This window comes from Pongo abelii, chromosome 2 (assembly GCF_028885655.2).
Source record: "Pongo abelii isolate AG06213 chromosome 2, NHGRI_mPonAbe1-v2.0_pri, whole genome shotgun sequence".
NCBI classification, from domain to species: domain Eukaryota; kingdom Metazoa; phylum Chordata; class Mammalia; order Primates; family Hominidae; genus Pongo; species Pongo abelii.
Window position 1 is genome coordinate 178,926,440 of NC_085928.1, and position 26,377 is coordinate 178,952,816.

Here is a 26,377-nt window from a genome sequence, read left to right on the forward strand (position 1 = left end):
ATGACAAAATATGTACTAGACAAACACATGTTTGGGCCAGGCACCGTGGCTCATTCTGTACTCACAGCAATTTGCGAGGCCATGGTGGGAAGATCACTTGAGCCCAGGAGTTCAATACCAGCCTGGCAACAAAGCAAGACTCCCATGTCTACAAAGCATAAGAAAATTAGCTGGGCATGGTGGTGTATGCTTGTAGTCTAGCTACTCAGGAGATGGAGGCAGGAGGATCACTTGAGCCCAGGGGGTTGAGGTTGCAGTGAACCATGATTACTCGACAATCATTTTTTTCTGTTAAATCCACCAAAACTTTTCATTTCTTTCAGTGGCATCAATTTTCTGGATTTGGTAAAACAAAAAATTTGTATCTTTTTCTCTACACTTTAGTATAGGTTTTATATTATTCCTTAACTTTTTCATCCTTCAAAACCTAAACTCTGCCACATGAAAGGTCATGGATTTTGGAGCTCATCAGACCTGAGTACAATCTCCATTTCTATCACCTGCTAGTGTGTGGTCTTTTAAACTTATCATGAGCATCAGTTTTCTCATATAGAAAATGAAACTGCTTTGTAGGTATAGTATAAAAAGTAGAGATACTGTGAAAAATGGTGTTCAACTGATGGAAGCTCTTAATCTAAGGATCTAAGGGAAAGTCGAATGAGGAAGGATTGAAATGCCATGCTTGCCCCTTTCAAATTAACCACAGTTCAATCCAAAACAGGGGATAAGAACATAGATATCTAAAAAAAATCTCTGGGCTATGCTCTAGTGGGAGAGCTTTCAAAGCATCCCTGTGTTATAAACCCCAGTGGCCAATTCTTTTTAAAAGATTCTTCAACACTTTTTAGCAAACATCATCAGATATGTGAATCAAGTAATGCCATCTTGAGACTAAGCAACTAGCTCTCTTAGTTTTGATAAAAGTGGTTTGTAGATGTAGTATTAAAAAAACTGCTTTGTAGGTATAGTATAAAAAGTAGAGATACTGTAAAAAATGGTGGTCAGCTGATGAAAGCTCTTAATCTAAGGATTTAAGGGAAAGTCAAATGAGGAAGGATTGAAATGCCATGCTTGCCCCTTTCAAATAGGGCACCATGTGTGCTAGGCCTGAAGACTATAGAAGCAGCAGATGGTCCACAAGAGAGCAAGGAGATTTGTTTGAGAAAGGAGTCCTTGGCTACGACTTCACTTCCCAAGTGACTAACTGATCCGGGCAAAGGAAGAGAAGCCTGAAACATTCAGATTGCTGTGAGGGGAAGTCAGCCCGACAGGCTGAGTTGCCTTTCTTGTCCTTGGCATTGTAACACTGCACAGTCTTCTGTTGTTCCTGGAACCACTCAAGCATATAATGAATGGAGTACCACTGATTGGAAACGTTCGGCCCTAGATGATATTTCCGCAAGTTGTTTTCCTTCTACAACTTGGTAATGGATTTTTCTAACTTTAACAGAATGGTTGAAGTGTCTCTTGGTTTTATATGCTGTTGCCTGCTCTGGATCCAACTCTGTCCAGTTATCATGTCATTTTTTTTTTCAACACTGAAAGTCAACTACTCTCCAAAATCTTAAATGTTTTTCTTGGAGAGCTACATGATCCTAAGCAAACAAACAAACTGAAGAGCCATTCTGGCTTTTCTGAAGAAACTGAAACTTTTTTTTCTTTAATGAATGAGCTGACTTTTTGGAACTGTAGCTTAGGTTCACTGAATTCTGCAGAGGTCAGCGGAGAGTAAGGAATGTTTGACAGTTTTGGGGCGGGAAGGAGATGGTGCTCTGTGAGGCTGACTGGGTTTGGTACCAGCACCTGGTAGGCCAATTGAAGAATAAGGCAGAGGTCTGAGTTTTGAATAGTAATGAAACACTGTGAAGACAGACTAGCCAGTTGTACCTGTGTTAAAATCTCAGCTCTACTAGTAACTAGATAGGTGAACTTAGACAAAGTTATTAAAATCTATGAGTTTCCATTTTCACATTTGTGTAGTGCTGTGAGAATTAACTTGTATTGAGTACTTATTCTATGCTGGCCACTATTCTAAGCACGTTGTCTGTGATGTCTCAATTAATTTTCACAACAATCCTATGGAGCATAAAGCAAATATTATTATTTAGATTGTACAAAGGTGAGGAAACTAAAGGAAAGGATACCTGGTCAAAGTAACCAAGTTAGCAATAACAAGGTTAGAGTCTGAATCTAGGCAATTTGGCTCTAAAGCTTATATTTTTAACCATTATTCTGTGATTAAGTCACTTAATGCATTTCCTGGCATGTAATTAGCGTTTAATAAATCAGAGTTTTATTTTATTTTCTTCAACTTTTATTTTAAGTTCAGGGGTACATGTGCAGGATGTGCAGTTTTGTTACATAGGTAAACATGTGGCATGGTGGTTTGATGCACAGATCATCCCATCACCTAGCTATTAAGCCCATAATCCATTAGTTGTTCTTCCTAATGCTCTCTCTTCCCCAACCCTCCACCCAACAGGCCCCAATGTATATTGTTCCCTGTCATGTGTCCAAGTGTTCTCATAATTCAGCTCCCATTTATAAATGAGAACATGTGGTGTTTGATTTTCTGTTCCTGTGTTACTTTTCTCAGGATGATGTCTTCCAACTTCATCCATGTCCCTGTAGAGGATATGATATTGTTTATTTTTATGGCTGCATAATATTCCGTGCTGTATATGTACCACATTTTCTTTATCCAGTCTACCATTCATGGGTGTTTAGGTTGATTCCATGTCTTTGCTATTGTGAATAGTGCTGCAGTGAACATATGTGTGCATGTATCTTTATAATAGAATGATTTATATTCCTTTGGGTATATACCCAGTAATGAGATTGCTGGGTCAAATGGTATTTCTGACTGTAGGTCTTTGAGATATCACCACGCTCTCTTCCATGATGATTGTACTATTAATTAATTTACACTCCCACCAACAGTGTAAAAATGTTCCTTTTTCTCCCCAATCTTGTTAGCATCTGTTGGCTTTTGACTTTTTAATAATCGCCATTCTGACTGGCGTGAGATGGTATCTCATCGTCGTTTTGATTTGCATTTCTCTAATGATCAGTGATGTTGAGTCTTTTGGATATGTTTCTTGGCCACATGTATGTCTTCTTTTAAGAAGTGTCTGTTCATGTTCTTTGTACACTTTTTAATGGGATTGTTTGGTTTTTTTCTTGTACATTTGTTTAAGTTCCTTGTAGACTCTGGATATTAAACCTTTGTCAGATGGATAGATTGCAAAATTTTTCTCCCATTCCGTTGGTTGTCTGTTGACTCTGATGATAGTTTCTTTTGCTGTGCAGAAACTCTTTAGTTTAATTAGATACCAATTAAATGAGAGATTTCAATATATATAGTTGATTCTTGAAAAATTTTTGGGAGTTAGGGGCACCAACCCCTTGCACAGTTGAAAATCTGCATATAAATTTTGACTCTGCGAAAACGTAATTACTAATTGACTTACTGTTGAACTGTTGACCAGGAGCCTTACTGATGACATAAACATTTGATTATCACATATTTTGTATGTTATGTTTACTGTATACCATATTTTTAACAATAGAGTAAGCTAGAGAAAAGAAAATGTTATTAAGAAAAGCATAAGGAAGAGGAAATATACTTACTATTTATTAAGTGGAAGTGGATTATCACAAAAGTCTTCACCATTGTTGCCTTCGCATTAAGTAAGCTGAGGGGGAGAAGGAGGTTGGAGAGGTTGGGTTTTCTAAGAGGTGGCAGAAACAGAAGGAAATCCTTACATATGTGGACTTGTACAGTTCAAACTTGTATTGTTCAAGGATCACCTGGGTTTATAATATATATTATTTGTATATTTAAATATATATGTTTGTGATTTTTTAAAGGTTTATTTCTGGAACTTTAAGCAAGAATTAGAAACCTTTAATCTGCTAAAAGATTAATAAGCTTTGAGAATTTGTAGAGCTGATAGCTACACTGGTCACTGGTTTAGGAAGGTCCATTCCCATCTGAATACTGAGCATAAACTTAGGAAATTTAGAAAGATGTTCTAGAGTTAGTAAAGGCATAAGATAACGGTCTTTTCTTTTCCCCTCTACTATTTATGATATGATTTTCTCTCATAGAAAGGGAAAAATAAGTAAAGGTGTTTTTACTTTTTACTACTATTCTGCCATATTTTGCTTTGCTGTAAATTGATATGACTTTATGATTCATTTCCCCTAATGATTTTTGGATTCATATTTTTTTCAATCAGTCAATTAACCTTTCAGTGGTTGAGTTTCTATGCTCTAGACACTATGAGGGCACAATTCTGACTCAGTGGTTACACAATAGTCACCAATACCAAGCCTTAATCATTTCATGGAAAGTCCCTGCTCTAGTCCATCTTGAATATAAAACTAAAAAATTAGCTATAGGGATGTCTATATGCCTTCTATTAGCCTCATCTTACTTATCTCACTTCAGCATGTAAAAATATAACCATAATAACTGCTTAATTAGTTTTAAAACTTCAGTACAGATTTTAAAGTATGAAATCAGCTATACTTATTTTCAGATTTCAATTTAATAATTTTTTCTTTGGAGTTCCTTAAAATATTCCTTGATTTTCAACATTATCTCCTAATGTGATCAACTCTCTTCAGCCCACTAGTATTCCTTTTTCCAATCTTACCCTGTTTTCTTAGTCTCTGAGACTTTGCTTATATCGATCACATGTCTGGGATGTGTTCTCCTCACCAATGGAATCTTATTAATCTAACTTCAAATTTACCTTGTCCAAAAATGTTTTTGCAATAAACTTTACCTAAGATAATTCTTTGTATCTTAAATATAGAATAAGTTTTCGATAAATTCTTAATTATACACAGATAGATATTTTGTGACTTTCTTACTAAGCATGTATTTAGATACATATAGCAAAAGGTAATTCAGTTGTGAAATCATTATGTATGATTCACATAATGAGTTATGTGAATCACAGGGTTGCCAAGTCCTGCCATTGTTACTCAGTTTGGATGATGTTCTCTTCCATAGGGTGAAAAGTTGCTTTACAAATATTCCCTACGTATGTCATTTGTGTTTAGTTTCTTATACTGCTTTGTTTTGAGTAAGGAAAATTGATTTTTAATTTATTCCATTTAATTCTGTCATCTGGTCTCAAGTTCCTATTCAAATGGCTTCTGAAATAATAAAAACATATACATAGTTCTTTATTCTAGATTAAGTCAAATTTTTTATCTTTCTTCATAATTGCTTAAATTAAAAAAAAAACTCAATATACTTTTGCTCTTTCTTCTATATTTAAACCTTAATAAATTCTGGTATATATGAGCTACTTCAGGATTCAATTGCATTTTTAATAACTGTGCTTTTCTACATGTTTAATAAATCAACCAATGAATGAGCAAAGAAATCAATAAATGAAGATAAATACAAGAACTAACTAAAAAGAGCCTTTGGGTAGGGGAAGCCCAATACTATTTTGATATTCTTGAATGAATTCACATGTGAAATCCAGATTCACGCAGTGTATAAACTGAGTTTAGCAACCAAAGCCTGACATGCTGGCAATTTCAGCAGACTAGTAAAAGCTGTTATTTTTGATTGAAGAATAGAAGTTTGCATTGATTATCAAAACAGACTGACATTCATTTGCATGAACATGATAAACCTACAGCAAGCATGCTAGCCAAATAGCACATTCATCGGAAAATAGCTTCAGTGTGAAATTAATAAGTTGTTTTCCTTTTTTTCAACATGGGCAATAGGAACTTTTTGGTTTTGTTTAAGTATTATCTATTCCAGCTTATACATTGTTTACTTTTCATAATACAATAATAACACCATGGCACCAATGCATTCTTTCCATGTGAGATAATTACATAAATTAAGTTAGTCCAATACTTACACCTAGCCTGAGTTCAAAACAGTTTTTTAATGTTTTGATTATAAGCAAGTAAATGAGCATATGTCCAATTACATTTTGGGTGCAATAGCTTTAGCCACCACATTTTGGCATTTTATTTTATTAGCTAAAAGTTCACATATGGTTTCCATGTCTCCAAGTTGTCTTTAAGGATACAAGACTTGTATAACCTAACATTGTTTTCTTTCCTCCTCTCTCCCCCTCTCTCCCCAGACCCCTCCCTATGTTCCCCATGTCTCACATATGCTCCCTCATAGAGGCACCCCTCTTAGTTTTTTAAGATTATATGTGCAAATAGTGAAAACCTGAAAGTTTGCAGATGCTTTCAAGAAATAGTAAAAGAAGTTTCCAACCCTAAAATTTTTACCTAATAAAGTATTCTGAAATGAATTCCAAAATGTTTGCTATAGAAGCAGCAGTATTAGTGTACAAATATATACAGGTTACAATTACTATTTAGCTGCTTCATTCTTTGGCTTGATGCTACACACTAGCGTTATTGTCACCCTTTTCCTCCTCAAGACCCTCCTTAGCAGCTTTGGGATAAAGGAAGGGGAAACTTAGTGAACATCTTAAAGGTTGAAATGTGTAAGACACAGCCTTGCTGGTGAAGGACGCACAATAAGGGAGCACAAAGAACACATTCAGTTCCTTTTGGCTTCAACATTCTTCTCTGTGTATCTGTGTTACTGATATGGTTAATGGTTTGGAAAACTGCAAGACTTGCATATTCTGGCCAGGGCTTAAAGACAACCTTTCTGAACAACCAACTAACAACTTGGTTACTTTTTAGGCTGTTGCTTTTAGCGTTTCGAAAGCCTTGGAGTAAATCAAATGTCTTTAATTTTTTTTTAGTTACCTCACCTGTTTATTGGAAATGTCATATTTAATTTACAAAGGAAGTGGGAATTTTAATATATTGTTGATTTACAAAGGTTTCTAAAACTTCATATACAAGCAGTATTCAACTGATATAGGATATTCTTCAAGTTTAATATATATTTAAGAAGAAAAATCATAAGACTATGAAATAGTCAACTGTGTAAAATGTTGAACTGTGTTAAATGTAAACTCCTGCATGCTGTAGATCTTCATGCAGTAGATCTGACTTCTAGCTTTCAAACACATAACTTTTTCAAATTCCATTATTTGCAGGCAACCCCTTAAGAAGCAGGACATGGAATATTGTGTCGTTTTCATTCTGAGGAACAGACTGGTTGGGTGCACTAGGCAGCTGATATGATGGGAAATCCTGCTGTCCATGAAAGAAAGTTAATGGATTTTCATAATGGTGCCAATCGTATGGTAGAAATTATCCTTTCAATATTAGAGAATTTGATTAAAGGAATTATGTGAATTAGAAATTTTGAAGAATTTCATTGAAAAGCATTTTAAAGGTAATGCAAATTTTTGATTGAAAATATTTTGGTAATAAGTCATACATGCATGAGCTATAAAATTCAAAGATTATTATAAGATTAGGATTGTGTTTTCTATTCCTGTGAAGAATGTCATTGGTGTTTTTATAGGGACTGCACTGAATCAATAGATGGCTTTGGGGAGTATTTTTCCTTGTAGAGATCTTTTACTGCTTTAGTTAAACTGATTCCTACGTATTTTATTTGTAGCTGTTGTAAATGGGATTGCTTTCTTGATTTCTTTTTCAGGATTACTCGTAGCATACTGATTTTTATGTTGATTTTGTATCCTGCAACTTTACTAAATTCATTTTTCAGTATGGAACCACAAAATTATCTAAATAGTTAAAGCAATACTGAGCAAAAAGAACAAAGCTGGAGGTATCACACTATATGATTTCAAATTGTACTGCAAAGCAATAGTAACCAAAACAGCATGATACTAGCTTAAAAACAGACACATAGACCAATGGAACAAAATAGAAAACCTAGAAATAAATCTATGCACTTACAGCAAACTTACATTTGACAAAGGCACCAAGAACATACATTGGGGAAAATACAGTCTCTTTAACAAATGGTTCTGACAAAACTGGTTGTCCATATTCAGAAGAATAAAATTAGATACCCATATTTTACTGTATACAAAAATCAACTTGAAAGATTAAACACTTAAAGGTAAGACCTAAGACTATAAAACTACTAGAAGAAAATATTGGGGAAACACTCCAGGATATTGATCTGAGCAAAGATTTTTGACTAAGATCTCAAAAACACAGGCAATAAAAGCAAAAATAGGCAAATGGAACTACACCAAGCTAAAATGATTCTGCACAGCAAGGAAAGAATTAACAAAGTAAAGAGAAAACCTATATAATGGAGGAAAATATTTGCAAACTAGCAAGCTGACAGGGGAATAGTAACCAGAATATACATAAAACTCAACTCAATAGCAAAAAAAAAAAAAACAAAAAACCCCACAAATAATTCAATTTAGTAATGGGCAAAATATCTGAATAGACATTTCTCAAAAGAAGACATACACATGGCCAATGAGTATATAAAAAACATGCTCAACATCATTAGTCATCAGAGAAATGCAAATTAAAACCACAGTGAGATATCATCTCACCCTAGTTAGAACGGCTACTGTTAACAAGACAAAAGATAACAGGCTGATGGGGATGTGGAGAAAGAGGAACATTTGTACACTGTTGAGGGGAATGTAAACTACTACAATCACTATTGAAAATAGTATGGAAGTTCCTCAAAAAACTGAAAGTACAACTACTATATGATCCAGCAGTCCTATTCCTGGGTATCTTTCCAAAATAAAGGAGATCAGTATATTGAAGACATATCTGCATTCTGTGTTTATTACAATACTATTTACAATAGCCAAGACATGCAGTCAATGTAAGTGTCCATCAGTGGGTAAATGGACAAAGAAAATGTGGCATATATACACAACAGAATATTATTCAGCCATAAAAGAAGAATGAAATCCTGTCACTTGCAGCAACATGGATGGAACTGGAAGTCATTATGTTAAGTGAAATAAGCCACGCATGGAAAGACAAATATTGCATGTTCTCCTTCATATGTGGAAGCTAAAAAAGTAGATCTCACTAAGTTAGACAGTAAAATGGTCGCTACCAAAGACTGAGGAGGAAAGGGGGGTGGGAGAAATGAAGAGAGGTTAGTTAATGGCTAAAAAAATAAAGCTAAATAGAAGAAATAAGTTCTAGTATTTGATAACACAGTAGGGAAATTATAGTTAACAATATTTTCTTGTATGTTTCAAAGTAGCTAGAAAATGTTTTCAACACAAAGAAAAGATAAATGTCTGAGGGCAATGGATATCCCAATTACTCTGATTTGATTATTATACATTATATACATGCTCCAAAATATCACATGTACTCCCAAAATATGTACATCTATGTTAATAAAAATATCCAAAGTTATAAGGTTATATAGCAAAAAGTACATCTTTAATTAGTAAACCCCAGTTTTCCTCCTAAGAGAAAACTCAGACCACTGGTTTCTTATTCCTCCTTGTAGATATCCCCTACACACTCAAACATATACACACATCTATTTTTTCTTACCCACTCCTTAACAATCTCTTCTTTATGATGGAAGTCTGTTCTTTTCAGGGTAGAAATGTGCCCAACTAAAACATAACAGTTCCAAGGTACCTTTCCATTTGGATGGCTGTTCAATGCAGTTCTGCCAATGAGAGGGAAGCAGAAATTGATTATTGGTTCTTTCAGGAATGTTATCTGGAAGATTGAAAAATGTACAATCTAATTCTCTCGGGTTGAAATATCAATAAAATGTTGGGAATGGAAAAGCCGTCTTGCAATAAGTAGGGAGTAAACCACACGTGAGAATGACAGAAAGACGGAAGAAGCCTGAATCCTTGCTGGTAGAATGGCATCACAGTGGTAGCTCTAGACTACTTTTACATTAGAAAAATAAAATTCCTAATTTATGCTTCATCCTTTTATAGAAGCGTAATATTCTATTTTATAGATGTGATATAATTTCTTTCTAGGCTTTCATTAAAGTCCAGTTAGGTTGTTTTAATGCTTCCAATAAAGAATATTTCACAATAGATATTCAGATACATATCATTCTATGCAGGAGCCACCATATATGCATGATAAATTCCTAGAAGCTGAATTGCTTGGCTAAAGGGCACATACATGTAAAAAGCTTAGGCGTTGTCAAATTACTTATAGAAAATTCCACTTTATTGACATCAATTCATGAAAAAGCAGGTTTTTCCACACCCTTATTAATGTAATATATCAAACTTTTAGGTTTTGTTTTCTAAACTGAAGGTAAAAAATCATATCTCAATATAGTTTTAACTTAAATTTCTTGCATTACAAATAAGGTTGAAATATTTTCATTTGCTATAGAGCTATTTATTTTCCCTTTTCGCAGTCTTTGGCATCTTGCGCCCAAATTTCATTGGATTCCTTATTACTTAATTATTCAAATGAAATATTCAAATATTATTAAAATAATGCCTATAATTTTATGTCATTTACAGATTCCCTAGCTTTTAGTTTATCTCTTACTTTTTTCCTTTTTTAATCCATGCAGAATTCTATAGCATTTGTGCAATTGAATTTATTTTTTTAAATGGCTTCTAGATTCACATCTGACCTGCAAACACTTTTCTCACTCAGATTATAAAAACATTCTCCTATGGATTGAAAAGTTTGATCCATTTTGGAATTCATTTTGATGTAGCCAAATGTGAGGTAAGGATTCAACTTCATTTTCTACCAAATGTTTACTCAGTTGTTCCAACATATTTATTGAATAAACGCTTTACCTCCACTATTTCTAATGCCACCTTCATCATATACTAAAGGCCTGTATATATCTGAATCTATTTATGGCCCTTTCAGTCTATTGTATTAATCAGTTTGTCCATCCATGTGCCACTATGCTGTTTTAATTATTGTACCACTATAATATGTTTTAATATTGGGCTTGCTCTTTCCTTATTATCGTCATCTTTCAGAATTGTTCTTGCTCTACTTACTTGTCTATTTTTATACATTAACTTTAGAAACAGCATATCCACTTCCAAAAAACATCCTTGTCTTGTAAATTTAGCACTAAATATATACACTAAGGAAAATCTTTAAGAGGTTGTGTCTTACTAAAAATATATTATATGCATTTCCACTTAAATATTATTTTGTTTCTTTAGTAGTATCTCCTGATTTTTTTCTTATAGGTCTTATGCATTTCCTGCTATCTTACTCCATTTCACTTTTGTCCCTATTGTAAATGCAGTATCCCTTTTACCTCTTATAATTGTTTTGATACAGGATGGCAGGTGATTTTGATATAGTAACATATCCCAAACAAACTTACTAAATGCATTTATTGTTTGTGAAGCCTTTTAATTCATTTTCTTAAACTTCCCAGGGAAACAAATATGTCATTAGCAAATAATGATAATTTATTTCTGATTTTTAAGCTAATTATTGCTTCTCTTGGTCTAATTGCAATGGGTACAGTAACAGTTCAAATTCAAATAAGGGCTCTAGTTTAGTTGCAAAAATATTAATATGCTTTCCCAATTTAGCTCCCTGTAACCACCACCAATACTATTAAACTTATGCTAGTATAGCCTTTTCTTGGAAGATCTTAACAATTCATTTAAAATGCATGTTAATTGTAACTATCTTTTGATGAAAAACAAGGCTGTAGAGAAAGGTAAAAATGGTGATAAATATAAAACTATATTCAAAGCCAATGAAATACCTAAATAATAAAAATATTTATAAGCCCTAGCTAACAGCTCCACCTTTCTAAATAGTATTCATGGCAACAAAATTCAAGGTAAAAAAGTACATTTCCCTAGAGTTGAATGTAAAAGAAATCTGGAAAATTTCTTACCCTAATGAAAATATGTGTTCACATCTAATATAGTGCTTTATAGTTATGTTCAATACTTTTATTGGAATTGAATTTTAATATTTAATATAGAACATTTTATGTATAAGTAACAAGAAACTTTAAGATAACTAGATAACTTTTTAAAATTAGATAACTTTAAATAGAATTATCAAATGTGGGCACTCTGTGCATTATTTGTTATGTATCATATTGATTTTTTAAAGAACAGATAAACAAATGGATAAAAGAAGCCATCATATAAGAAAAATGAAACATGTAAAATAACAAATAAAATGAGATCAAAGATGGTAGAGTTGGTTTACTGTGATGAATAGTTTACTTATTTCAAATGTTGATCTCAAAACTAATTTCACAGCAAATTCTTTTCTAAAAAAGAAAGAAAGAAAGAAAGAAGATGTCATGGCCAATAACTGTTGAAAAACTGGAGACTGGCACTTTCAAATGCTTGGCAGATTATTAAGCCAATTTTTATTGAGTCCACTCTAACTGTTGGAGGGTCTGTGATTCCCAACTGTTTCACATCAGAGAATGAAAACAAGTAGGGCCCAGCCAAGACCACAATGGTGACTGCCAGCCCCTTTATATGCCAAACATGAAAGCAACAAGTCCAGATGCTTTGATCCTTGCATTTTTGGACTTAGCCCAATGTTATAGAAAAAAAGCACAACTCATGTTAGGACAACATACATTATAAGTAGAAATCAATCAATAGCACTGTGACCTTCAAACTCAGTAAATGTTTGGAGTTAGTTTCAGAGCATGTAATCTAAATTGGGGATTCAAAGTTGGAACTGGTCCTAAACTAACAGAAAAAAATGTATATTTCTAAAATATAGAGATTAAAGGAAGCAACAAACGAAGTTTTAATTTATATATGTATGTGTGCATATATGTGTATATACATATATACTTAAGAAGAATATATTCTAATTTAAAAGACCCTAAATGGTAAGGAAAAGAAACCCACCACCACAGTGAAAACCTCTTTCCCTGCACGTAATTATAAAAGAAACTGAATTGTGACGGGAAAATGTATTGGAAGGAAATTATGAGCTTTCTCCCAATTTGGAGTAAGAGAATAATGAGATAATTTAATAAGTGAGTCACTTGGTTGCTAGGACACTGTTCTGACTTGTAGCACTGCTCTAGGCCTGCCAATTTATAAAACAATTGGCCCTCGTCTTGGCAGGGTTGTAGACCTACATTCCCCAACACAGGTACATTGAAGAACTGGCCATGACAGAGCCGAGCTGTGGAGATGATGGCCAATCTGAATTTGGACACAAGTTAAACTGCAGCCTCAATTCTTTTTTTTTTAATCACTGTCTATGGCCAGGAGAGTTACCTGAAACAAATATTCTGGAATAGAGGAAATGTCAGTAAAAAATACCCAGTTTAGGGGGCAGGATCTAGCACCAAGAGGTAAATAAAAACAATTTTGCATTATTTATTTAATTTTTTTTAATTTTACAATAATGAGTTTACTGTATTGTTGCACAATTTCTGTCTAGACTACATTGTGTTAAAACCTTACCTTTGTAGTATTGTAAGCCTTTTGAATTGTTCCTGGCACCAAACAGACTGTTCTAGCACAAAAGCTAATTTACAGTAATGCCTGAAGTGTTCAAGAAGCTATCACTAAGATTTCTTTTTCTTTTCTCATTTTTTTAAGGTATATGTTTCTCGGTCAGAAAAGTAAATTAGTGGTGGTGATAATACATTGCAATCTTTACTGACATGTGAGAAAGGCAATGCACAATGCACAGATAGTCTAACATTTTCAAAACCTTCCAGGAACTAAAGAAGCCAGTTGCTGGAAGATCTGGTCTCGGCCTGTCAGACTGCCAAAAAAAAAAAAAGTGATTTCCTACAATATAAACTGACTCAAAATGCTTCACAGTATCTTCAAGAGAGCTGGGTCAGGGAAGGGAAGATGATCATACTGTTAGTTTGGCTGTGTTATCTGTATGTGTTTCTGATGTTAAAAGCATACTCACGCACAAGGCAGAACCTATTAATGTATCTAAATAAGATAAGACAGTTAAGGCACGAGATTAGAACTTGGCCTATCTAAGTGAGCCTATTTAGCCAGGTGCTGAGAATAGCTTAATTCCGAACTTAGAAACATGGACATAACACCACAGAATTCCTATTTTGCATTGAGACTTTTAATTGTTATTAGTCATTCCTTGCATTGACTAATGCTCATATATCTTTATATGTATTCCACAATTGCAGAAGAATTCTTCTTTTACTCTGAAGCAAATACCAATTAGGCCTATTTCTAAATAAATATATAAGTGGCAAGTGGACAAAAGCATACATCTATTCATTTATTCTTTTGTTGATCCCTTATGACTTGTGAAGGACTTTGTTGAAGGCTGAAAGGAATTTTAAAAGCAGAAAACAGTATGCTATAGTAGAAAGGTCAGAGACTTTAACATAAGAATGTTTAGCTCAATCCTGGCTTTTCCACTTAATAAGGGTATGATCTTGAGCAAATCACTTATCCTCCCTACATTTCAGTTCCATCATGTTTAAAACTGTAATAAGGGCACTTTCCCACTTTACTCTGTTCTTTGAGGTTTAAGAGAGATAATACTAAATAGGTAGCAATCCTTTGTGTACTATAAATATGTCAACAACATAGGTATTACAAGGAAAGGATGTTTTTCCTGCTACAAAGGAGTTTCCATCAATTTCTGGAGGCAAGGCATCTTTACATAAAATGGTTTTGGTATTAGTTAAGGAAAATTTTTGATTAGTCACAATAAATATTAAAAAATAAAAAAAAACACAGGGGCATCAAGATTTGAGATGACCCCAAAGGATGGGTTTGACTACACTAGGTTAAGAAAAAGAGAAAACATGTATAGTTAGAGAGTTCTGTGACCTACAATATGAAAGTAGAAATATAAAATAAAATACTCTTTCAGTCGATTATTTATGCACACAAAAACATTTGTTTAGTATGAAGAGAACGGTTTGACTGAAACAATTTTGAGGAAGATAGGAGACAAAATGTAGATCTTTCACTAAATTCTGATAGGCTATAAATCATTGTGAAAGCTGTGGCAACTGTGTCATAGTAAAGACGGTACAAGTAAAAGATATATATATATGTATATATATATAATATGAAAAAAAAAGAATATAAGAGAGGCTAACAGGAAATCTCTGTTCCAATCTTTCTAGCCCTAGCTTGCCAAGTAGGGAAGTAACACCCAAGACAAAATATAGTGATATATTTTTGGAAAAACTCCTGGCTTAGTTTTAGGTTTGGAATAACCTTGGAGGGGTATTTTGGACAGTGTATCTGGTCTACTTTGTATTGGCACCTATGATGTTGTTCTGAAGTTAGTTGAGCCGCTCTGTCTTGTCAGAATACAGACAAATCTGGATATCAGTCAGATGGTCAAGAACACCAAGAAAGTCCTGAAAGAGGATCACAGGTAGAGAAGGAAAAAAGGAGAAAGTTCAGTCTCAGCTGGAGTACATACAAGTGCAGGCCATACATGTGTTATATCTACAGCCCAAAAGAATCTGAATAAAGAATGTTGGGTTGCATCCAGTAACTGGGCTGGCCATGAACTTTTCAGACAGTTTAGTTGAAGAGACAGGAAGTGACAAATACAAGAAAGATATAGGATATAAAAAATCAGAAAAGTGGAGATACAGCCTCAAGATGAAACCTATCTGGAGATCCGTAATGATCTGTTGTCTCAACTCTTCCTTGGTATCTCCTCTTTTTCTTCTTCCTCTTCCTCTTTTGCTTTCTCCAGTTTATCTGGTAAAATCATTTATCCTCTCTTCCCTCTCTCCCTCATTTTCTTTCCTAATTTCTGTTTTTGGTAACAAATTTTATTAACACAATTTACAGTTCAGGATTGCATTTCAGGGTTTCTTGCTAACTGTTCTTAGAGAAAAAAATTTATTTAACAAATGGTGAATGTTTAAGAGTTTATAACAGGCATTTTCATCTTCTGGTAATGGTAGGCTAGTATATTGCAGAGGAACCCTCCCACCAAAAGAAAAAAAACTGGGCAACACATAGACACACACATACACACAAATGCATCTCTCTCTCTTCTCCACCGCCCAGATAGATAGGTAGGTAGCTGGATAGATAGATAGACAGATAGATAGATAGATAGATAGATAGATAGATAGATAGATAGATAATAGAAAATTTTTGTGTTTAAGAATTGGGGAGCTATTAAGGCAGTGACGATTACAAAGGTCAAAATATCCAAGACACAGGGTTAGACAGAAGTAGAAAGAGGAGCCCAATGTCCTGCACCATTTTCCCTCCACCGTTTACTGATTCATGAGCAAAAGCGAAGAGGCAGAGTAGTTAAATAGATCTTTGGAAGGACTGGGTAGCAATAATTGGAGTTTAGGACTCATCAACAAGAAACCCTAGAAAAGACCCCAAGCTTTCAATTGGGCTTCCCTAAAGGGCCACACTTTAAGTATGGGGTAAAATGGAATTAGACTGGCCCTCACAAAGACTAAAGCCCATCTGACTGGTTTAGAATAACCTATTTCTACTTTAACTGTCTGAAAGAGCACATGGTCCAAAACCAAGAGAAAAAAACAGACAAGAAAAGCAAACCCTGAAGAAATGCGGATATAGTAATTATCAGACATGGACATTAAAACAACCATAATTTATTTATTCAAGAAATTAGTTGATAAGATAGAGGACTTCAGCATAGAACTGAGAGCCACAAAACAATAAAATAAAAATTTTAGAAATAAAAAATGTGATAACTGAAATTAAGAACACAATAGATGAGGTAAGCATTAACCAAGACACAGCTGAGGAGATTATTGAACTGGAATACAGGTCACAAAAAAATTATATACAAACTGAATCATGGAGAGAAAAAAGGGATAAAAGTAAACAAACAAAACTCCAGAAAGCTACATAAAGGAAATTTAGGATGCGGTAGGGGGTAAATAAACAAAGCTACCAAAGTTGTAATTAGTGTGAGAGAGAATTTTGCTTAGTCAAACTAGTCAGGCTTCTGAATCTTCTCCTAGGCCCATCTGTGCACTTCCTCATAAAACCCAGTTTTAGCAAAAGAACCCTGGCTAAGTAAGTTTAGCCAAGACCCCTCATCCTCAATATCTAATTATCCTTTATATCAGATCAGGTTCTTCATCCTTCACCATCCTCCACATGATGTCTGATCCCCTTGACCTGTCTTTAGTAAGAATCCCCTTAGGTAAGTTTATTAAGAATATACCTTAATATTCCTTACTGTTGATGTTTCCTCTTGGTAATTTTCCATCCACTGATCCTTCCACTGGTCCTTGGCTAAAAATTCCCAGTGGCCCATGCTGTATCTGGATCTGAGTTCAATGTTACTCCCTTATTGCAAGACTCCCTTGCAGTGGTTCCCATACCTATCCCAATGGTCCTGAATAATGTCTCCCTTACCTTCAAGTATCATTGAATAGTTTTTTTCTTTAACAGATGTCCTAGAAAGAAAGGAGAGATAATTTTCTAAATCCTAACAGGAAAGTCATTAAATAGAGTCAGAAGTACTATGAACTCCAAAACATAAAATAAACCACACTTAGGCTCATCACAGTAAAACTTCAAACCAAGATAGACATATTTCCTACAAATTAATAACAATAAGACTGATCGGCAGTGATGAAGATCAGAAGATAATGGGATAATATTTTCAATGTACTGGAAAAAAATATAACTGCCAACTGAGAATTCTACATCTTGAGAAAATATGCTTCAAAAAATGAGAAATAATAACATTTTATTATAAGCAGAACCTGAGAGAATGTATCATCAACAGACCCACACTAAAGGCAATACTAGAGGGAGCTCCTCAGATAGAGAAAATGATTCCAGAGAAAGCATGAAAATGTGAGAAAGAATAATCAACCATGGAAAGGGTAAAGATGAATGCAAAGATGAGTGCAATATTTCTAAGGAAATATTGATTTATAAAAACATGAAATATAATGTCTTATTGAATTTAAAACATGTAAAATTAAAATATATGACAATAATAAGATAATGTAAAAGGCATGAAGATGATAAATGAAGTTAAAGTATTCTGTTTCTTGCATTTGGGGGGAAGGGTGAAACAATACCAATTGATATTGGATTGTGTTTTAAAAGAACAAATTTTTATTATATAGAGTAACCACTAAGACAGTAGAAAAATGAATAATTAACAAGCTAATGGAAGATAAATTAAGACAAGAGAAAAGGAAAAGGCATGCAGAAATGTTGTAACAAATATAACAATAGTTAGATGGTAGATTTAAAACTAAATATATAAGAAAATATATTAAAGTAAAATGAAGTATATGCTATAAAAAAGAAAAAGATTATCAGGCTGAATTTTAAAGAAAAGCAACAATAAAAATTATGACTATCTATAAGAGGCACATTTTAAAGATAAAAAAAGCTAAAAGTTGAAGGAAAAGAAATTTATATCTTGCAAACATAAACTAAAGGAACCTTGTATAGCTATACTAACATCAGACAAAGTAGACTTGAATGTAAGAATCACTACCAGAACTAAAATAGGAATTTTTTAATGTTCAAATTCTAAGTATGTTTCTACCTAATAGAAGCAAAACTGATAGAACTAGAAAAAATATTAACTATCTACAATTGCTTTAATATTCTTCAATCTAAAACTGACAACAGCAAATGGAGGCTGGGCGCAGTGGCTCACACCTGTAATCCAGCAATTTGAGAGGCTGGGGTGAATGGATCTTTTAAGCTCTAGAGTTCAAGACCAGCATGGGCAACATGGTGAAACCACATCTTTTCAAAAAAAAAAAAAAATTAGCCAGGCAAGGTGGCACATGCCTGTAGTCCCAGCTACTCAGGAGAATGAGGCAGGAGAATCATTTGAACCCGAGATGCAGAGGTAGCAGTGAGTTGAGATCGCATCATTGCACTATAGCCTGCACAACAGAACAATACTGCATCTCAAAAAAAAGCAAATACACAAAAAAATCAATAAGGGTATAGAAGAATTGATAACATGACGAACAAATTTGACCTAAACGGCATATGTAAAACATCATATCCAACACCTACAGAAGACATATTCTTTACAAATGCCCTTGAGACACTGATCAAAATTGAGCATATGTTGTGTCACAAAGCAAATCTTAATTAAACTAGAAAACTGGAACCATTCAAAATATGTTCATTAGCCACAGTAGCATAAAACTACAAATCAATAATAAAAAATGGTTTTATGTTCCCAAATATTTTAAAATTAGCGATATACTTTTATATAACCTATGCATCAAAGAAGAAATCACAGTGGAAATTAGAAAGAAAATTAATTTAATGATTATCAAATATAAATATCAAAACTTTAAAACACAGAAGCTAAGTGCATGCTTAGAAAATATATATGCTTAGTTTCATGTTAGAAAAGAAGAAAGGTTGAAAAAGTATTTACCAATCTCAAAACATTAGAAAAAAAAGAACTAGAATCCCAAAGAAAGTAAAAGAAAAGAAATTATATTATGGCAGTAGGAGTTAATAAAATAAAAACAATTCTATAATAGAAAAATTAAACAAAAACAAATATTAATTATTTTTACTATAGAATTAATAGCAATATGGCAACACTGATCAAGAGAGAGGGAGAGTTTTAATAACCAGTATCAGGAATCAAAGTGACAATGATGTTTTTACAATCCCACAGTTACTGAAAAAATACAAAGTAATGTGAACTATTTTAGGCCAATAAATGGGTAAATGTTTGGAAAAAACTTTACAGAAAGGTGTTCTAAATTAATTATTTGTTTAATAATAAAGTACCCTAAAGAATAGATTTTTGGGGCTGGGTGTGGTGGCTGATGCCTGTAATCCCAGCAGTTAGGGAGAACAAAGTAGGAGGATCCCTTAAACCCAGGAGTTCAAGATCAGCCTGAGCAACACAGCAAGACCACATATTTGCAAAAAATAAAATTTTAGCCAGGAATGGTGGCAGGCACCTGTAGTCCTAGCTACTTGGAAGACTAACACAGGAGGATTGCTTGAGCCCAGGAGTTGAGGGCCGCAGTGAGCTATGACTGCACCACTGCACTCTAGCCTGGGCAACAGAGGAAGGGAAGACCCTGTCTCAAAAAAAAAAAAAAAAAAAAAAAGAAAAGAAAGAAAAGAAAAAAAAAGACAAGCAGATTTTTTGGATCATTATTTTGTATGGATCTAAAAAAGTCTCTTTCAGGACCCTTTAGAATGCCATTCTAGTCATTTCTTTCTCCTCATATTGATAAGTAAATGCCATTAGGAAAGACTCTGAAAACTGTAGTACAGAATTATCCCATTTGGTTTAAGTTACAAAATGACATATGAGGAGTTTTTAGAGAGTGACTCTGTAGACTCATAGACTAAGTGAACTTTGGGTTAGATAAGATGGTGAAAGAGAAAGTGGAAGATTAGCGTTGTGGGGCTTATATCCCATAGGATAGGTCCTGTATCGCCTCCCGCTCAGAGAGTTGCATAGCACATATGCTGAATCTTTGATAAGATCCAACAAGCCAAAGTGCCACAAGTTCCCTGGTGATGTGTCTGAATGTGTGTGTTTTTTGTTTCGTTTTGTTTCTTTTTAAGACTTGGTGTACAAGAACATGTATCTCTGTCTCTCTGCAGTCTCTTTCTTAATGTTTCTTGGTTTCTCTATTTTTTCTCTTTCTTAGTATGAAAGATTTTCCCAAGCTTCATCTTCAGCCACTTCTCCTGACATTAGACACAATTTTTTCCTGTGTCCTTCCTACAGTGACAATTAATCTTTATGTATAATTCCCCAGAATCTCTTAACTCGGCTTATACTCTAAACTCAAGACAGAAATCAAATTATGACACTCTCTCCTTTACTCAATCTTCAAGGTGCTTGATCCATAATTCAAAGAACTCTGTCATTCAACTCCAAACTACCATTCCAGCTTTCACTGTCATTAAACCCCTGCTTCCCGAGTTTGCAACCAGAGCACCACTTTCCTGTCATGGTGGCATATGTACACTCACACTCTTTCCTCACCAGAAAGGCCCTTTCCTCCTCAAACCACCTCCCAGATTCTTACTCTCCTTTCAAGGTCTAGGTCAAATCCCATTCTATCTGGAAAACCTTCCTATATTGGTCTCATTCCATTTATATGTTTCATAATGGAATTATTTAAATGTTTTTTTCTACTGGATTATGATGGGGAGACACTTTCTAGTCATCATTATTTCCCCACAACACTTAGTCCACAGTTTATACAATGTAATCGATAGAATCCTGTTGACTTTTGAACCTGCATTCTGAACTTTCACTTACTTCACCTAATGTGACCCTCTCTCCCTGGGAAAATCCTGCTTAGCCTTTGATATCCAGCTTTAGTGTCATTGACTCAACAAACCCTCCCTATCCCCACGTAGAACCAAGTTGAAGTAGAAATGAGGGAAATAATGCAAGTTTCTTCCTTTAATCTTCTTACATAATAGAGCTTATGAAACTCACCAGTTGCATGTCAATTCAGTGTATATTAATGTTGTGTGTACATATTTGGGGTTCTCAACTTTTCTGCTAGTTCTCCTATAAGTTATTCTTTTAACAGATTGAGTTTAATTCTGCCAAGGTGATCCCATAGGCAGATTTTAATAACAGAATTTGTTTAAATTACACAGGAGTTTTAGATTATGAATTTTAATCTGGTGGTTACATGAATAGGTAAAGTTGAACTTCAGTGGGGAAAAGGAAATAGACTTCTCTATATTTGTAAAAATAATTCTGGTGAAAAAGCATACGACCCAGTCTAATTAGTTAATGAGATATGAACACCAGCTTGAGAATGGTGCTTTAAAACTGAAGTAACTAAGGTTTTTCCTTTCCTGGTATTTTCCTAAGACAGATCTTCAAAACCAGATACATACCACAATATTCATCCAACATGAGTGTTTTTGATTGAACAAATATCTTTAATAGAAGCAGTATGTGCCAAGAATTATCTGGTGGTATCCTTTTTAAAATTGATGTTTACTTTTTTCCATAGCTAACAATTCAAGACTAATCTGAAATAGTCATTTAACATTTTTCAGCTACATTTTCTGTGTACTGTTTCATACATACCTAACTAAAGACCTAATAAAGCATCCCGAGTTTATTGAGTGCCTGCTATGTGTTCAGCTCTCAGCTCTGTTTTATGTGAGATTAGAAGAATGCTTTCCTGATCCTTGAAGAGACTCTAATCCAACTGGGAAGACAACTGGCACACAGATTTGGTGACAATTTTACTAGGCCAAATAGAATCAAACTTTTCAGAGTATAGAAAAGGCCTTAGGTATGGTAAAAGAAAAATGAAAAACAAATTATTTTAAGGAAACTCCAGAAACTGAATAAGCAGAGTTCACTAGGTGAAGTGTTATAAAAACAAAGAGAAACACTGACTTCCACCAAGAGTATCCAAGAGCAGAGCACAGAGCTGTCAGAGCAGAATATGCTATGTGCCCCCAGAACTCCAGTGATGCTGGCCGGCGTGGCATTCCCCAACATCTCATACAGTTACACTGGCTGCGTCTTTACAATGCATTCTCAGCCTCCTCTATTTGCACGAGCCTGAAATGTATTTCTTCAAGGTCTATCCCAAATGCTTCCTCTTCCTTGATGATTCCTGATTGATTCATCTGTTTCCTTTCATGAATTCTTAGTCTGAAACTCTCTGATTGCAAGACTATTATTTTCTTTGAATCATAGCTCTTGGTGTCCAGACCTTAAATTCTCACTTTTCCCCAAGAGTGTTCTGGCCCAAAAAACCAAATTCGATTTTTCTTTATATCTCTGACAGAGACTAATAATGACTACAAATACAAAGATTACTTGTTGAATGAACAGATGTAATATAAACTAATAAATAATATGTGAAATAAACTATAAATTACATATTTTCCTTTGTATTTACTCATGGGATTTCATATAAACCAGTTAAAGTACTACATTAGGTCTTTAAGCAGAAAGAAAACTTTGCATGCAGATTATGTGTAAGGGAAAATGCCAAAGAGTCTAGGATGTTAGTGAAGAAATTTTTGATACAAAGTATGAGGTGACAAGGGCAGGACCATATTAGTGGCAGTAGTGATGGGGAAGAGGATGCAACCATGTGATTGAATAGATATAGGACATGAAAAAGTTAGGCAATGAATTAGATATGTTTGTAATTTGCAAGTTCCATAAAAATTTAGATAATGTCTTATTATTACACGTGTCACAGTATTAAGCAGTGATTTGCAAGTGAAAGAGAATCACTGAAGCAGGGCACAGTGGCTCATGCTTGTAATTCCAGCACTTTGGGAGGCTGAGATGGGTGGATCACTTGAGGTCAAGAGTTCAAGACCAGCCTGACCAACATGGTGAAACCCCATCTCTACTACAAATACAAAATTAACTGGGTGTGGTTGCACACGCCTCTAATTTCAGTTACTTGGGAGGCTGAGGCAGGAGAATCACTTGAGCCTGGGAGGCAGAGGTTGGAGTGAGCTGAGATCACACCATTGCACTCCAGCCTGGGCAACAAGCGTGAAACTCTGTCTCCAAAAAAGGAAGGAAGGAAGGAAGGAAGGAGGAAGGAAAGAAAGGAGGAAGGGAGGGAAGTGGGGGGTTGGGGGGGAGAGGAGGAGGGAGGGAGGGAGGGAGGGAGGGAAATCACTGGAAAGAAGATAGCTAAACTCCCATCCCAAACTGAGTGTTTCCTAGCTGCATGATGTTGAGCAAGTTATTCAACATCTCTAATCCTCAATTCCTTCAACCATAACATGAGGATAGTAATTCTGAAATCTTTTGAATGCTATGAAGAACCAAGAGAAAAAACAGAAAGTACCTATTGCAGTGACTGGCACATATTTCCTAACTGGTTAAAGGTAATTATCAGTGAATGTTTGCTGAATTTATGAATGAATGCATTAGGGCGAAAGTGGAAAGCAAAGACCAAAGAAAGGACACAGAAGGACTGAACAAGCCTTTGGAAGAGAGGAAAATCATTCAAGGTCAGAGGATTCAATGGAGGATTTTAATGTCTTCTGATTGCTTTAAATTATGGTAGGAGACCATGCCAAAGAGCTGAGCCTCTATGGAAAAAGGTCTGGAATCAACAGTTTATTGTGATCGTATAAAGCATACCACAAAGTGAATTGGACACATCTTTAATATAAATAATTCTTTTTATGCTGCATGACTATCAGGTATAAATAGTTTGCAATTAGGATAACTGACTATGATTTCCATTATGGTTACACGGCTCAAATGAGCATGTGGGTAGAGTTAGTTGGGGAAAAAGATAATAGAGCAGGCAGAGGCCTCAGGCTGTTGTAGCCATCTAAATGACAAGAGCATGGTGTAAGAATAGCCGTTGACATGGACGCCATTCACTTACAGAACATGACTGTTGCTCTCTGCCCTTTCCCACCTTTTTGCAGATCTCCAAAATCTTAAAGAAATGAAGGGCAAGGAGCTTATAGCCTGAAAGCTTTTAGATTTCCTCAGGATATAGAAACCAATTTTTTAAGATCCTCTAATACATCAGAGATAATTTCGGTGAAAGAAAATCCAGTTTAAATACACCTGTACTTTGTAATTATACTCCAGAGTACCTAGTGATTGAATGTCTGTATTCTATCTTCTTTAACACTAAATAGTTTAAACTAATAAGGACAAATGCATGGCACTCAAGCCAGCTTCTGTCCCAATATGTGTCTGGGATATTCCTGGGCCTGAACAATTTAGACCAGAGAAGTTTCCTGCATGGCATTGTGGCAGACATTATAAATGAGGCACAGGTCCCCTTCCTCAAAATCTACCTCAAAGCATTGCTCTGGGCAGTCCACTACAAATGGATTGAAATTGGCCTCTAAATTCATACCCGTTTGTCATTCTTGGTTCAGATGTTTGTCTGCCTTAAGACAGATGCCTGGAACAAATGCTGTCTAAAATTCATGTTCAGTTCAATGAGTCTATAGACCTCTCAGTTCAAATAATCTAATTGGCAGAACAAGACCATGATTATATAAGAAGGAGGCTCTTGTGTATTAAAACCTAGAGGTAAATAAAAATTAAGGTAATTTATGTCTATGGCTGTATGAATAACTCTGTCTTTATCTTGGCATCCTTTAGGTCCTTCTAATTGTGCATGCATGTATATATTTATAAAATTACTATGTATTTCATTTTATTCATGTTCACAATTTTATCCCATATTTATCTAAGTTCATGATCACTTTTTCATAGTTTTTGTTCTAATTGTTGAGTGTTTCTGAACTGATTCATAATTTACTCTGAAGTCTTCTACTCACTCCTCTTGGCATTACTAATCAGTCTGAAATATGATGATACTAAAATATTTTTTAAATCCCTGGCACTTTGAATGATGATGCTTTGATTGGCTTTACAGGAGAACATACCTGGCAGTTCTCTCTTCAGTACACTGACCTTATTTCTAACAATTTGAAAAAAAAAAGTTTAAACATCATGTATTTTAGAATTTAAAGCTAGTTTATGATCTTTCTATATCCTCATTTGTTTTGAAAATCTTTTCCCCTTTTAAAAATTTTCTTCCTTTCCTCTAATGTCATTCTTAAAGATGTCTGAACCTTATTCCACACAAAAGACCTTAAAGCTGCAGGTGTGACTCTATACTTATAGTATTTTCTGTTAACCCTTTTACTTTCATTTTTTCCCAAACCATCATGAGTTAGTCTCCTTATGTGCTCTCTCATTGTGTGCAATATTCTTCCTAAAAGTAAAATTTAAGCAAAGATGCTATACTATGTGATTATTTCTCATTTCTCCCATGGCACCAAAATAAACAGAAATCAAACATTGATAATCCTTTGAGTCTGTAGAAGACATGTATGACTCCAAGATTTTAGCACAATCTGCATTGAAGAGGCTTTAGAAATTTGTTAAACTCATCTAAATCATAGTGTAAAATTAAATTATATTCCAAATAATTCTACTTTTTTGTTATTTTTCATAGCATACATTTATTGAATGGTTTTAAAGAGTAGTATGAACAAATATTCTGGGTGAGAATAAGCACATAACACTTTGGGGGTTAATGGGTAGGTTAGACTGGCTACAGCAAGGTGTTTGAAGCATTTTAAGGAGAAGTACTGATAGCTACATAGTTTAAAACCAACCAATCACTATAGAATATTACAACATCAAAAGGTGGGCACCCCTAACTGTTATCTGGGTGTCTTTACAGCATTTTAATTTGCGTTAGGGAGGGGGGCTCTTACTAAGGTTTCTCCAATTCTTAAAATTAAACACTCCAGAGACCATTCTTTAACAACTCTTTTGGGTCATTCCAAAACACCTCTGTTATGGAGATTAATACTCTTTGATTCTGAGCCAAAAGCATGGTTTTCAGATGTTACAATTACCTGTTCAGCTTCTCAGGGGCAATTATTTGAAAGGAGTAAATGCTCTGGCTACAATTGCCTCTGTGGGAGCCACAGTAATTGCCATTCATCAGGGCAGTAACCTGCTGAGGGCATCAATTCATAAGCTCGGAGCCATCAATAAACTGGAACTTGGGCCCCTGGTGCCAACA

General features: G+C 34.6%; 1 long non-coding RNA gene across 1 annotated transcript; it reads right to left on the bottom strand.

Annotated features, from left to right (window-relative positions):
- Positions 1-2,308: 2,308 nt before the first annotated feature.
- On the bottom strand, positions 2,309-26,377 carry LOC129058717 (uncharacterized). Its single transcript, XR_008524040.1, has 4 exons — positions 26,208-26,377; positions 9,445-9,565; positions 3,631-3,695; positions 2,309-2,625 (listed from the first exon to the last, which is right to left on the bottom strand). It is a non-coding gene; the product is annotated as an uncharacterized LOC129058717 (long non-coding RNA).